At 67.5% G+C, this 14,122-nt stretch overlaps 6 non-coding genes across 6 annotated transcripts; all 6 read right to left on the bottom strand.

The window, feature by feature from the left end:
- Positions 1-821: 821 nt before the first annotated feature.
- On the bottom strand, positions 822-940 carry LOC141412871 (5S ribosomal RNA). The gene has a single exon (XR_012437713.1). It is a non-coding gene; the product is annotated as a 5S ribosomal RNA (ribosomal RNA).
- Positions 941-3,084: 2,144 nt separating this feature from the next.
- LOC141413537 (5S ribosomal RNA) lies at positions 3,085-3,203 on the bottom strand. The gene has a single exon (XR_012438328.1). It is a non-coding gene; the product is annotated as a 5S ribosomal RNA (ribosomal RNA).
- Positions 3,204-5,362: 2,159 nt separating this feature from the next.
- On the bottom strand, positions 5,363-5,481 carry LOC141413536 (5S ribosomal RNA). Its single transcript, XR_012438327.1, has one exon. It is a non-coding gene; the product is annotated as a 5S ribosomal RNA (ribosomal RNA).
- A 2,142-nt stretch (positions 5,482-7,623) lies between these two features.
- LOC141413534 (5S ribosomal RNA) lies at positions 7,624-7,742 on the bottom strand. Its single transcript, XR_012438325.1, has one exon. It is a non-coding gene; the product is annotated as a 5S ribosomal RNA (ribosomal RNA).
- Positions 7,743-9,901: 2,159 nt separating this feature from the next.
- On the bottom strand, positions 9,902-10,020 carry LOC141413533 (5S ribosomal RNA). Its single transcript, XR_012438324.1, has one exon. It is a non-coding gene; the product is annotated as a 5S ribosomal RNA (ribosomal RNA).
- Positions 10,021-12,162: 2,142 nt separating this feature from the next.
- Positions 12,163-12,281, bottom strand: LOC141413532 (5S ribosomal RNA). The gene has a single exon (XR_012438323.1). It is a non-coding gene; the product is annotated as a 5S ribosomal RNA (ribosomal RNA).
- Between the last annotated feature and the right edge of the window lie 1,841 nt (positions 12,282-14,122).

Raw genomic sequence — 14,122 nt, 5'->3', positions numbered from 1 at the left:
CCAAGGCGGAGCAGAGGGTCCCGGCACCTGAGGTTGTCCACGGGGAGAATGTCTGTTCCACGGGGGCAAGCGGTCCCTTCCGTCGTGCCCAAGCCCATGTGACCCCGAAGGCCAGGTGGCCCCGGTCCTTGAGCTGACTGAGGAGTGCTTTGAGACCCGGAGGGTGGCACAGGCGACTGGGCGCCAGCGGCGGCCCTCCCTCCCTTTGAGCGGGACGGGGAGCTGCCGCTGGCATCCCGAGCTCTGGCGGCCTGCGCCCTCTGTCCCTGTGACCGCAGGCTCTGCCGTGGGAGGCGGGATCCCACGTAGAGGTCGCACGCTGGCTGCCCTGTCTTGGGTTGAGCGACGGAGCGCGACGTGGAGCAGCACCCGACTGAGGCTCCCTGCTTCTCTGTCCCCTGGCGTCTTGCCCTGGACCCAGTGAAACACCTTGTGGCGAGCCCAGGTGTGGCGCGTCCCGCTGTGGGGCCCGCTGGGGTGCAGGACCCACTTTCTCATGGCTTCCGCACGTCCCTCCCCGCCCGCCTGGAGGGCAGTTGGGGAGCGGTCCCCAACGTGGCCTGGGACCAACCTCGCTGGTGACCCGTGTCGCGGGCGCGCGCCCCAGGAGAGTGTGGGGAGGGGAGAGGATTCGGGGACGTAGCTGTGAGGATTCGGTGTGCGTGGGTCTGGCGGGTGGCCCGGACGGGGTTGGGGTCGTGGTCACGGTGGGTCGTTGTGGTGGTGGTGGTGGTGGTGGTGCTGGGGGTGGTGGTGGTGGTGGGGGGGGTGGTGGCGAAGTCCCCGAAGACAAAAGGAGCAGCGAGGGAGGGAGGAGCAAAAGCCTACAGCACCCGGTATTCCCAGGCGGTCTCCCATCCAAGTACTAACCAGGCCCGACCCTGCTTAGCTTCCGAGATCAGACGAGATCGGGCGCGTTCTGGGTGGTATGGCCGTAGATGCTAGCCGCCGCCTCCGGGAGCCCCAAGAGCCTGCCGAGGGCCCCGGCGTGCGTCTCCACGCTGCTCTCCTGGCACGGCTGGGAGTCCGGGTGGGGGCTGGCAGCCCGGGGCCAGCGGCCAGAGGCACCGCGCGCCTGCTCGGGCAGCCGGTCTCGCCCAGGTGGCCGCTGGGTGGCTTTCTTCCCGAGGTGTCCTGCTGCCAGGACGAGGGTCAAGTTTTCTCGGGGGAAAATTTCTCAGTGCTCTCGGGCGCTTGTTCTTCTGGGAATGTCCACTGCTGTGGCCAAGGCGGGGGACGCACAGCTCGGGCCAGGGCAAGCAGCCGCCCTCCTCCGTCGCCTCCTGGAGCCGTATCCTTGGGTGGGTGCGTGGCTCCCAGCGGAGGTCTCGGGGACCCTTCCGGTCCTCTTCGTCCGGAAAGCGCCACTGCCCCTCCAGCCCATCAGGAAAACGGCAGCCGCGCCCTTCGCCGACCCGCTCCGCCCTCCTCCACACTCAGGGCCTGGGGCTGCGGGGCTGAATCGTGAGGCTTTCCAGCCCAGGACTTCACCTCTGGCCCCTTTCACACCCGGGATCTTGGGAAGAAGAAACAAAACCAAACACAGCCAAAGCCATCTCCTCCGACCCGGGGCCCCTCCACATCCCTTCCGATCCCGGGTTCCTGCCGGCCTCCCGGGGCGTTTCTCCCAGGCAGGCCTTCGCGGCCACTACACGGGGCTGAGCACTCGAGTCCTCGGGCGTCACGGGGCCCGCGGCCACGCCAAGCACGCACGACTCCCGGGTCTCGTCTGCTCCTGGGTGCCCTGGGCCTCTTCCCTGTGCCGCTGCTGGGTCTTGTGCCCCTGCTTGGCCTCCTTCAGACCCGGCCCCGTGCTACGCGGCCACGTGCTACAGGATCGTGCCAGCAGAACTGGCCCTGGCTGAGCCCCGTACCCACCCTCCTGCCATCCCTGGCCCTGCTAGCAAATGGCAGAGATCCTCTGGCCTCCGAGCCCAGACAAAAATCCTGATGCAGTTGGCCGAGGGGCCGCAAACCAAGGCTTCGCTTGTTCCCGCTCAGGCCCCAGCCATACCCTCTTGTCCTTCGGCTGCTCGTGTGTGGGGTGGGGGAGAGGAGGGTGCGTCCCCGTGCGTGCGTGCGTGGTCTGGGTGTCTCTGCGTGGTGTGTGTGTGTGTGTGTGTGTGTGTTAGATGCCGTGCCTGGTGTAGGTGGGGAAGAGCAAGCCCTCACGCACAGAGCCCCATCACACACTGGGGCCGGGCCGAGGGGGTCAATCTGCTCGGCCTGATTGCGTTGGGCATACATTGCAGAAGGTGGGTTTTCCAAGGCGGAGCAGAGGGTCCCGGCACCTGAGGTTGTCCACGGGGAGAATGTCTGTTCCACGGGGGCAAGCGGTCCCTTCCGTCGTGCCCAAGCCCATGTGACACCGAAGGCCAGGTGGCCCCGGTCCTTGAGCTGACTGAGGAGTGCTTTGAGACCCGGAGGGTGGCACAGGCGACTGGGCGCCAGCGGCGGCCCTCCCTCCCTTTGAGCGGGACGGGGAGCTGCCGCTGGCATCTGGAGCTCTGGCGGCCTGCGCCCTCTGTCCCTGTGACCGCAGGCTCTGCCGTGGGAGGCGGGATCCCACGTAGAGGTCGCGCGCTGGCTGCCCTGTCTTGGGTTGAGCGACGGAGCGCGACGTGGAGCAGCACCCGACTGAGGCTCCCTGCTTCTCTGTCCCCTGGCGTCTTGCCCTGGACCCAGTGCACCACCTTGTGGCGAGCCCAGGTGTGGCGCGTCCCGCTGTGGGGCCCGCTGGGGTGCAGGACCCACTTTCTCATGGCTTCCGCACGTCCCTCCCCGCCCGCCTGGAGGGCAGTTGGGGAGCGGTCCCCAACGTGGCCTGGGACCAACCTCGCTGGTGACCCGTGTCGCGGGCGCGTGCCACAGGAGAGTGTGGGGAGGGGAGAGGATTCGGGGACGTAGCTGTGAGGATTCGGTGTGCGTGGGTCTGGCGGGTGGCCCGGACGGGGTCGGGGTCGTGGTCACGGTGGGTCGTTGTGGTGGTGGTGGTGGTGGTGGTGCTGGGGGTGGTGGTGGTGGGGGGGGGGTGGTGGCGAAGTCCCCGAAGACAAAAGGAGCAGCGAGGGAGGGAGGAGCAAAAGCCTACAGCACCCGGTATTCCCAGGCGGTCTCCCATCCAAGTACTAACCAGGCCCGACCCTGCTTAGCTTCCGAGATCAGACGAGATCGGGCGCGTTCAGGGTGGTATGGCCGTAGACGCTAGCCGCCGCCTCCGGGAGCCCCAAGAGCCTGCCGAGGGCCCCGGCGTGCGTCTCCACGCTGCTCTCCTGGCACGGCTGGGAGTCCGGGTGGGGGCTGGCAGCCCGGGGCCAGCGGCCAGAGGCCCCGCGCGCCTGCTCGGGCAGCCGGTCTCGCCCAGGTGGCCGCTGGGTGGCTTTCTTCCCGAGGTGTCCTGCTGCCATGACGAGGGTCAAGTTTTCTCGGGGGAAAATTTCTCAGGGCTCTCGGGCGCTTGTTCTTCTGGGAATGTCCACTGCTGTGGCCAAGGCGGGGGACGCACAGCTCGGGCCAGGGCAAGCAGCCGCCCTCCTCCGTCGCCTCCTGGAGCCGTATCCTTGGGTGGGTGCGTGGCTCCCAGCGGAGGTCTCGGGGACCCTTCCGGTCCTCTTCGTCCGGAAAGCGCCACTGCCCCTCCAGCCCATCAGGAAAACGGCAGCCGCGCCCTTCGCCGACCCGCTCCGCCCTCCTCCACACTCAGGGCCTGGGGCTGTGGGGCTGAATCGTGAGGCTTTCCAGCCCAGGACTTCACCTCTGGCCCCTTTCACACCCGGGATCTTGGGAAGAAGAAACAAAACCAAACACAGCCAAAGCCATCTCCTCCGACCCGGGGCCCCTCCACATCCCTTCCGATCCCGGGTTCCTGCCGGCCTCCCGGGGCGTTTCTCCCAGGCAGGCCTTCGCGGCCACTACACGGGGCTGAGCACTCGAGTCCTCGGGCGTCACGGGGCCCGCGGCCACGCCAAGCACGCACGACTCCCGGGTCTCGTCTGCTCCTGGGTGCCCTGGGCCTCTTCCCTGTGCCGCTGCTGGGTCTTGTGCACCTGCTTGGCCTCCTTCAGTCCCGACCCCGTGCTACGCGGCCATGTGCTACAGGATCGTGCCAGCAGAACTGGCCCTGGCTGAGCCCCGTACCCACCCTCCTGCCATCCCTGGCCCTGCTAGCAAATGGCAGAGATCCTCTGGCCTCCGAGCCCAGACAAAAATCCTGATGCAGTTGGCCGAGGGGCCGCAAACCAAGGCTTCGCTTGTTCCCGCTCAGGCCCCAGCCATACCCTCTTGTCCTTCGGCTGCTCGTGTGTGGGGTGGGGGAGAGGAGGGTGCGTCCCCGTGCGTGCGTGCGTGGTCTGGGTGTCTCTGCGTGGTGTGTGTGTGTGTGTGTGTGTGTGTGTGTGTGTGTGTGTTAGATGCCGTGCCTGGTGTAGGTGGGGAAGAGCAAGCCCTCACGCACAGAGCCCCATCACACACTGGGGCCGGGCCGAGGGGGTCAATCTGCTCGGCCTGATTGCGTTGGGCATACATTGCAGAAGGTGGGTTTTCCAAGGCGGAGCAGAGGGTCCCGGCACCTGAGGTTGTCCACGGGGAGAATGTCTGTTGCACGGGGGCAAGCGGTCCCTTCCGTCGTGCCCAAGCCCATGTGACCCCGAAGGCCAGGTGGCCCCGGTCCTTGAGCTGACTGAGGAGTGCTTTGAGACCCGGAGGGTGGCACAGGCGACTGGGCGCCAGCGGCGGCCCTCCCTCCCTTTGAGCGGGACGGGGAGCTGCCGCTGGCATCCGGAGCTCTGGCGGCCTGCGCCCTCTGTCCCTGTGACCGCAGGCTCTGCCGTGGGAGGCGGGATCCCACGTAGAGGTCGCGCGCTGGCTGCCCTGTCTTGGGTTGAGCGATGGAGCGCGACGTGGAGCAGCACCCGACTGAGGCTCCCTGCTTCTCTGTCCCCTGGCGTCTTGCCCTGGACCCAGTGCACCACCTTGTGGCGAGCCCAGGTGTGGCGCGTTCCGCTGTGGGGCCCGCTGGGGTGCAGGACCCACTTTCTCATGGCTTCCGCACGTCCCTCCCCGCCCGCCTGGAGGGCAGTTGGGGAGCGGTCCCCAACGTGGCCTGGGACCAACCTCGCTGGTGACCCGTGTCGCGGGCGCGCGCCCCAGGAGAGTGTGGGGAGGGGAGAGGATTCGGGGACGTAGCTGTGAGGATTCGGTGTGCGTGGGTCTGGCGGGTGGCCCGGACGGGGTCGGGGTCGTGGTCACGGTGGGTCGTTGTGGTGGTGGTGGTGGTGGTGGTGCTGGGGGTGGTGGTGGTGGGGGGGGGGGTGGTGGCGAAGTCCCCGAAGACAAAAGGAGCAGCGAGGGAGGGAGGAGCAAAAGCCTACAGCACCCGGTATTCCCAGGCGGTCTCCCATCCAAGTACTAACCAGGCCCGACCCTGCTTAGCTTCCGAGATCAGACGAGATCGGGCGCGTTCAGGGTGGTATGGCCGTAGACGCTAGCCGCCGCCTCCGGGAGCCCCAAGAGCCTGCCGAGGGCCCCGGCTTGCGTCTCCACGCTGCTCTCCTGGCACGGCTGGGAGTCCGGGTGGGGGCTGGCAGCCCGGGACGAGCGGCCAGAGGCCCCGCGTGCCTGCTCGGGCAGCCGGACTCGCCCAGGTGGCCGCTGGGTGGCTTTCTTCCCGAGGTGTCCTGCTGCCAGGACGAGGGTCAAGTTTTCTCGGGGGAAAATTTCTCAGTGCTCTCGGGCGCTTGTTCTTCTGGGAATGTCCACTGCTGTGGCCAAGGCGGGGGACGCACAGCTCGGGCCAGGGCAAGCAGCCGCCCTCCTCCGTCGCCTCCTGGAGCCGTATCCTTGGGTGGGTGCGTGGCTCCCAGCGGAGGTCTCGGGGACCCTTCCGGTCCTCTTCGTCCGGAAAGCGCCACTGCCCCTCCAGCCCATCAGGAAAACGGCAGCCGCGCCCTTCGCCGACCCGCTCCGCCCTCCTCCACACTAAGGGCCTGGGGCTGCGGGGCTGAATCGTGAGGCTTTCCAGCCCAGGACTTCACCTCTGGCCCCTTTCACACCCGGGATCTTGGGAAGAAGAAACAAAACCAAACACAGCCAAAGCCATCTCCTCCGACCCGGGGCCCCTCCACATCCCTTCCGATCCCGGGTTCCTGCCGGCCTCCCGGGGCGTTTCTCCCAGGCAGGCCTTCGCGGCCACTACACGGGGCTGAGCACTCGAGTCCTCGGGCGTCACGGGGCCCGCGGCCACGCCAAGCACGCACGACTCCCGGGTCTCGTCAACTCCTGGGTGCCCTGGGCCTCTTCCCTGTGCCGCTGCTGGGTCTTGTGCCCCTGCTTGGCCTCCTTCAGACCCGGCCCCGTGCTACGCGGCCACGTGCTACAGGATCGTGCCAGCAGAACTGGCCCTGGCTGAGCCCCGTACCCACCCTCCTGCCATCCCTGGCCCTGCTAGCAAATGGCAGAGATCCTCTGGCCTCCGAGCCCAGACAAAAATCCTGATGCAGTTGGCCGAGGGGCCGCAAACCAAGGCTTCGCTTGTTCCCGCTCAGGCCCCAGCCATACCCTCTTGTCCTTCGGCTGCTCGTGTGTGGGGTGGGGGAGAGGAGGGTGCGTCCCCGTGCGTGCGTGCGTGGTCTGGGTGTCTCTGCGTGGTGTGTGTGTGTGTGTGTGTGTGTGTTAGATGCCGTGCCTGGTGTAGGTGGGGAAGAGCAAGCTCTCACGCACAGAGCCCCATCACACACTGGGGCCGGGCCGAGGGGGTCAATCTGCTCGGCCTGATTGCGTTGGGCATACATTGCAGAAGGTGGGTTTTCCAAGGCGGAGCAGAGGGTCCCGGCACCTGAGGTTGTCCACGGGGAGAATGTCTGTTGCACGGGGGCAAGCGGTCCCTTCCGTCGTGCCCAAGCCCATGTGACCCCGAAGGCCAGGTGGCCCCGGTCCTTGAGCTGACTGAGGAGTGCTTTGAGACCCGGAGGGTGGCACAGGCGACTGGGCGCCAGCGGCGGCCCTCCCTCCCTTTGAGCGTGACGGGGAGCTGCCGCTGGCATCCGGAGCTCTGGCGGCCTGCGCCCTCTGTCCCTGTGACCGCAGGCTCTGCCGTGGGAGGCGGGATCCCACGTAGAGGTCGCGCGCTGGCTGCCCTGTCTTGGGTTGAGCGACGGAGCACGACGTGGAGCAGCACCCGACTGAGGCTCCCTGCTTCTCTGTCCCCTGTCGTCTTGCAATGGACCCAATGCACCACCTTGTGGCGAGCCCAGGTGTGGCGCGTCCCGCTGTGGGGCCCGCTGGGGTGCAGGACCCACTTTCTCATGGCTTCCGCACGTCCCTCCCCGCCCGCCTGGAGGGCAGTTGGGGAGCGGTCCCCAACGTGGCCTGGGACCAACCTCGCTGGTGACCCGTGTCGCGGGCGCGCGCCCCAGGAGAGTGTGGGGAGGGGAGAGGATTCGGGGACGTAGCTGTGAGGATTCGGTGTGCGTGGGTCTGGCGGGTGGCCCGGACGGGGTCGGGGTCGTGGTCACGGTGGGTCGTTGTGGTGGTGGTGGTGGTGGTGGTGCTGGGGGTGGTGGTGGTGGGGGGGGTGGTGGCGAAGTCCCCGAAGACAAAAGGAGCAGCGAGGGAGGGAGGAGCAAAAGCCTACAGCACCCGGTATTCCCAGGCGGTCTCCCATCCAAGTACTAACCAGGCCCGACCCTGCTTAGCTTCCGAGATCAGACGAGATCGGGCGCGTTCAGGGTGGTATGGCCGTAGACGCTAGCCGCCGCCTCCGGGAGCCCCAAGAGCCTGCCGAGGGCCCCGGCGTGCGTCTCCACGCTGCTCTCCTGGCACGGCTGGGAGTCCGGGTGGGGGCTGGCAGCCCGGGGCCAGCGGCCAGAGGCCCCGCGCGCCTGCTCGGGCAGCCGGTCTCGCCCAGGTGGCCGCTGGGTGGCTTTCTTCCCGAGGTGTCCTGCTGCCATGACGAGGGTCAAGTTTTCTCGGGGGAAAATTTCTCAGGGCTCTCGGGCGCTTGTTCTTCTGGGAATGTCCACTGCTGTGGCCAAGGCGGGGGACGCACAGCTCGGGCCAGGGCAAGCAGCCGCCCTCCTCCGTCGCCTCCTGGAGCCGTATCCTTGGGTGGGTGCGTGGCTCCCAGCGGAGGTCTCGGGGACCCTTCCGGTCCTCTTCGTCCGGAAAGCGCCACTGCCCCTCCAGCCCATCAGGAAAACGGCAGCCGCGCCCTTCGCCGACCCGCTCCGCCCTCCTCCACACTCAGGGCCTGGGGCTGTGGGGCTGAATCGTGAGGCTTTCCAGCCCAGGACTTCACCTCTGGCCCCTTTCACACCCGGGATCTTGGGAAGAAGAAACAAAACCAAACACAGCCAAAGCCATCTCCTCCGACCCGGGGCCCCTCCACATCCCTTCCGATCCCGGGTTCCTGCCGGCCTCCCGGGGCGTTTCTCCCAGGCAGGCCTTCGCGGCCACTACACGGGGCTGAGCACTCGAGTCCTCGGGCGTCACGGGGCCCGCGGCCACGCCAAGCACGCACGACTCCCGGGTCTCGTCTGCTCCTGGGTGCCCTGGGCCTCTTCCCTGTGCCGCTGCTGGGTCTTGTGCACCTGCTTGGCCTCCTTCAGTCCCGACCCCGTGCTACGCGGCCATGTGCTACAGGATCGTGCCAGCAGAACTGGCCCTGGCTGAGCCCCGTACCCACCCTCCTGCCATCCCTGGCCCTGCTAGCAAATGGCAGAGATCCTCTGGCCTCCGAGCCCAGACAAAAATCCTGATGCAGTTGGCCGAGGGGCCGCAAACCAAGGCTTCGCTTGTTCCCGCTCAGGCCCCAGCCATACCCTCTTGTCCTTCGGCTGCTCGTGTGTGGGGTGGGGGAGAGGAGGGTGCGTCCCCGTGCGTGCGTGCGTGGTCTGGGTGTCTCTGCGTGGTGTGTGTGTGTGTGTGTGTGTGTGTGTGTGTGTGTGTGTTAGATGCCGTGCCTGGTGTAGGTGGGGAAGAGCAAGCCCTCACGCACAGAGCCCCATCACACACTGGGGCCGGGCCGAGGGGGTCAATCTGCTCGGCCTGATTGCGTTGGGCATACATTGCAGAAGGTGGGTTTTCCAAGGCGGAGCAGAGGGTCCCGGCACCTGAGGTTGTCCACGGGGAGAATGTCTGTTGCACGGGGGCAAGCGGTCCCTTCCGTCGTGCCCAAGCCCATGTGACCCCGAAGGCCAGGTGGCCCCGGTCCTTGAGCTGACTGAGGAGTGCTTTGAGACCCGGAGGGTGGCACAGGCGACTGGGCGCCAGCGGCGGCCCTCCCTCCCTTTGAGCGGGACGGGGAGCTGCCGCTGGCATCCGGAGCTCTGGCGGCCTGCGCCCTCTGTCCCTGTGACCGCAGGCTCTGCCGTGGGAGGCGGGATCCCACGTAGAGGTCGCGCGCTGGCTGCCCTGTCTTGGGTTGAGCGATGGAGCGCGACGTGGAGCAGCACCCGACTGAGGCTCCCTGCTTCTCTGTCCCCTGGCGTCTTGCCCTGGACCCAGTGCACCACCTTGTGGCGAGCCCAGGTGTGGCGCGTCCCGCTGTGGGGCCCGCTGGGGTGCAGGACCCACTTTCTCATGGCTTCCGCACGTCCCTCCCCGCCCGCCTGGAGGGCAGTTGGGGAGCGGTCCCCAACGTGGCCTGGGACCAACCTCGCTGGTGACCCGTGTCGCGGGCGCGCGCCCCAGGAGAGTGTGGGGAGGGGAGAGGATTCGGGGACGTAGCTGTGAGGATTCGGTGTGCGTGGGTCTGGCGGGTGGCCCGGACGGGGTCGGGGTCGTGGTCACGGTGGGTCGTTGTGGTGGTGGTGGTGGTGGTGGTGCTGGGGGTGGTGGTGGTGGGGGGGGGGGTGGTGGCGAAGTCCCCGAAGACAAAAGGAGCAGCGAGGGAGGGAGGAGCAAAAGCCTACAGCACCCGGTATTCCCAGGCGGTCTCCCATCCAAGTACTAACCAGGCCCGACCCTGCTTAGCTTCCGAGATCAGACGAGATCGGGCGCGTTCAGGGTGGTATGGCCGTAGACGCTAGCCGCCGCCTCCGGGAGCCCCAAGAGCCTGCCGAGGGCCCCGGCTTGCGTCTCCACGCTGCTCTCCTGGCACGGCTGGGAGTCCGGGTGGGGGCTGGCAGCCCGGGACGAGCGGCCAGAGGCCCCGCGTGCCTGCTCGGGCAGCCGGACTCGCCCAGGTGGCCGCTGGGTGGCTTTCTTCCCGAGGTGTCCTGCTGCCAGGACGAGGGTCAAGTTTTCTCGGGGGAAAATTTCTCAGTGCTCTCGGGCGCTTGTTCTTCTGGGAATGTCCACTGCTGTGGCCAAGGCGGGGGACGCACAGCTCGGGCCAGGGCAAGCAGCCGCCCTCCTCCGTCGCCTCCTGGAGCCGTATCCTTGGGTGGGTGCGTGGCTCCCAGCGGAGGTCTCGGGGACCCTTCCGGTCCTCTTCGTCCGGAAAGCGCCACTGCCCCTCCAGCCCATCAGGAAAACGGCAGCCGCGCCCTTCGCCGACCCGCTCCGCCCTCCTCCACACTAAGGGCCTGGGGCTGCGGGGCTGAATCGTGAGGCTTTCCAGCCCAGGACTTCACCTCTGGCCCCTTTCACACCCGGGATCTTGGGAAGAAGAAACAAAACCAAACACAGCCAAAGCCATCTCCTCCGACCCGGGGCCCCTCCACATCCCTTCCGATCCCGGGTTCCTGCCGGCCTCCCGGGGCGTTTCTCCCAGGCAGGCCTTCGCGGCCACTACACGGGGCTGAGCACTCGAGTCCTCGGGCGTCACGGGGCCCGCGGCCACGCCAAGCACGCACGACTCCCGGGTCTCGTCAACTCCTGGGTGCCCTGGGCCTCTTCCCTGTGCCGCTGCTGGGTCTTGTGCCCCTGCTTGGCCTCCTTCAGACCCGGCCCCGTGCTACGCGGCCACGTGCTACAGGATCGTGCCAGCAGAACTGGCCCTGGCTGAGCCCCGTACCCACCCTCCTGCCATCCCTGGCCCTGCTAGCAAATGGCAGAGATCCTCTGGCCTCCGAGCCCAGACAAAAATCCTGATGCAGTTGGCCGAGGGGCCGCAAACCAAGGCTTCGCTTGTTCCCGCTCAGGCCCCAGCCATACCCTCTTGTCCTTCGGCTGCTCGTGTGTGGGGTGGGGGAGAGGAGGGTGCGTCCCCGTGCGTGCGTGCGTGGTCTGGGTGTCTCTGCGTGGTGTGTGTGTGTGTGTGTGTGTGTGTTAGATGCCGTGCCTGGTGTAGGTGGGGAAGAGCAAGCTCTCACGCACAGAGCCCCATCACACACTGGGGCCGGGCCGAGGGGGTCAATCTGCTCGGCCTGATTGCGTTGGGCATACATTGCAGAAGGTGGGTTTTCCAAGGCGGAGCAGAGGGTCCCGGCACCTGAGGTTGTCCACAGGGAGAATGTCTGTTGCACGGGGGCAAGCGGTCCCTTCCGTCGTGCCCAAGCCCATGTGACCCCGAAGGCCAGGTGGCCCCGGTCCTTGAGCTGACTGAGGAGTGCTTTGAGACCCGGAGGGTGGCACAGGCGACTGGGCGCCAGCGGCGGCCCTCCCTCCCTTTGAGCGTGACGGGGAGCTGCCGCTGGCATCCGGAGCTCTGGCGGCCTGCGCCCTCTGTCCCTGTGACCGCAGGCTCTGCCGTGGGAGGCGGGATCCCACGTAGAGGTCGCGCGCTGGCTGCCCTGTCTTGGGTTGAGCGACGGAGCACGACGTGGAGCAGCACCCGACTGAGGCTCCCTGCTTCTCTGTCCCCTGTCGTCTTGCAATGGACCCAATGCACCACCTTGTGGCGAGCCCAGGTGTGGCGCGTCCCGCTGTGGGGCCCGCTGGGGTGCAGGACCCACTTTCTCATGGCTTCCGCACGTCCCTCCCCGCCCGCCTGGAGGGCAGTTGGGGAGCGGTCCCCAACGTGGCCTGGGACCAACCTCGCTGGTGACCCGTGTCGCGGGCGCGCGCCCCAGGAGAGTGTGGGGAGGGGAGAGGATTCGGGGACGTAGCTGTGAGGATTCGGTGTGCGTGGGTCTGGCGGGTGGCCCGGACGGGGTCGGGGTCGTGGTCACGGTGGGTCGTTGTGGTGGTGGTGGTGGTGGTGGTGCTGGGGGTGGTGGTGGTGGGGGGGGTGGTGGCGAAGTCCCCGAAGACAAAAGGAGCAGCGAGGGAGGGAGGAGCAAAAGCCTACAGCACCCGGTATTCCCAGGCGGTCTCCCATCCAAGTACTAACCAGGCCCGACCCTGCTTAGCTTCCGAGATCAGACGAGATCGGGCGCGTTCAGGGTGGTATGGCCGTAGACGCTAGCCGCCGCCTCCGGGAGCCCCAAGAGCCTGCCGAGGGCCCCGGCGTGCGTCTCCACGCTGCTCTCCTGGCACGGCTGGGAGTCCGGGTTGGGGCTGGCAGCCCGGGGCCAGCGGCCAGAGGCCCCGCGCGCCTGCTCGGGCAGCCGGTCTCGCCCAGGTGGCCGCTGAGTGGCTTTCTTCCCGAGGTGTCCTGATGCCAGGACGAGGGTCAAGTTTTCTCGGGGGAAAATTTCTCAGTGCTCTCGGGCGCTTGTTCTTCTGGGAATGTTCACTGCTGTGGCCAAGGCGGGGGACGCACAGCTCGGGCCAGGGCAAGCAGCCGCCCTCCTCCGTCGCCTCCTGGAGCCGTATCCTTGGGTGGGTGCGTGGCTCCCAGCGGAGGTCTCGGGGACCCTTCCGGTCCTCTTCGTCCGGAAAGCGCCACTGCCCCTCCAGCCCATCAGGAAAACGGCAGCCGCGCCCTTCGCCGACCCGCTCCGCCCTCCTCCACACTCAGGGCCTGGGGCTGCGGGGCTGAATCGTGAGGCTTTCCAGCCCAGGACTTCACCTCTGGCCCCTTTCACACCTGGGATCTTGGGAAGAAGAAACAAAACCAAACACAGCCAAAGCCATCTCCTCCGACCCGGGGCCCCTCCACATCCCTTCCGATCCCGGGTTCCTGCCGGCCTCCCGGGGCGTTTCTCCCAGGCAGGCCTTCGCGGCCACTACACGGGGCTGAGCACTCGAGTCCTCGGGCATCACGGGGCCCGCGGCCACGCCAAGCACGCACGACTCCCGGGTCTCGTCTGCTCCTGGGTGCCCTGGGCCTCTTCCCTGTGCCGCTGCTGGGTCTTGTGCCCCTGCTTGGCCTCCATCAGACCCGGCCCCGTGCTACGCGGCCACGTGCTACAGGATCGTGCCAGCAGAACTGGCCCTCGCTGAGCCCCGTACCCACCCTCCTGCCATCCCTGGCCCTGCTAGCAAATGGCAGAGATCCTCTGGCCTCCGAGCCCAGACAAAAATCCTGATGCAGATGGCCGAGGGGCCGCAAACCAAGGCTTCGCTTGTTCCCGCTCAGGCCCCAGCCATACCCTCTTGTCCTTCGGCTGCTCGTGTGTGGGGTGGGGGAGAGGAGGGTGCGTCCCCGTGCGTGCGTGCGTGGTCTGGGTGTCTCTGCGTGGTGTGTGTGTGTGTGTGTGTGTGTGTGTGTGTGTGTGTTAGATGCCGTGCCTGGTGTAGGTGGGGAAGAGCAAGCCCTCACGCACAGAGACCCATCACACACTGGGGCCGGGCCGAGGGGGTCAATCTGCTCGGCCTGATTGCGTTGGGCATACATTGCAGAAGGTGGGTTTTCCAAGGCGGAGCAGAGGGTCCCGGCACCTGAGGTTGTCCACGGGGAGAATGTCTGTTCCACGGGGGCAAGCGGTCCCTTCCGTCGTGCCCAAGCCCATGTGACCCCGAAGGCCAGGTGGCCCCGGTCCTTGAGCTGACTGAGGAGTGCTTTGAGACCCGGAGGGTGGCACAGGCGACTGGGCGCCAGCGGCGGCACTCCCTCCCTTTGAGCGGGACGGGGAGCTGCCGCTGGCATCCGGAGCTCTGGCGGCCTGCGCCCTCTGTCCCTGTGACCGCAGGCTCTGCCGTGGGAGGCGGGATCCCACGTAGAGGTCGCGCGCTGGCTGCCCTGTCTTGGGTTGAGCGACGGAGCGCGACGTGGAGCAGCACCCGACTGAGGCTCCCTGCTTCTCTGTCCCCTGGCATCTTGCCCTGGACCCAGTGCACCACCTTGTGGCGAGCCCAGGTGTGGCGCGTCCCGCTGTGGGGCCCGCAGGGGTGCAGGACCCACTTTCTCATGGCTTCC

The sequence above is a fragment of the Castor canadensis genome, chromosome 10 (genome assembly GCF_047511655.1).
Source record: "Castor canadensis chromosome 10, mCasCan1.hap1v2, whole genome shotgun sequence".
Taxonomy (NCBI): Eukaryota; Metazoa; Chordata; class Mammalia; order Rodentia; family Castoridae; genus Castor; species Castor canadensis.
The sequence above is the reverse complement of the archived record's forward strand: the minus strand, read 5'-3'. Positions and strand labels throughout refer to the sequence as shown.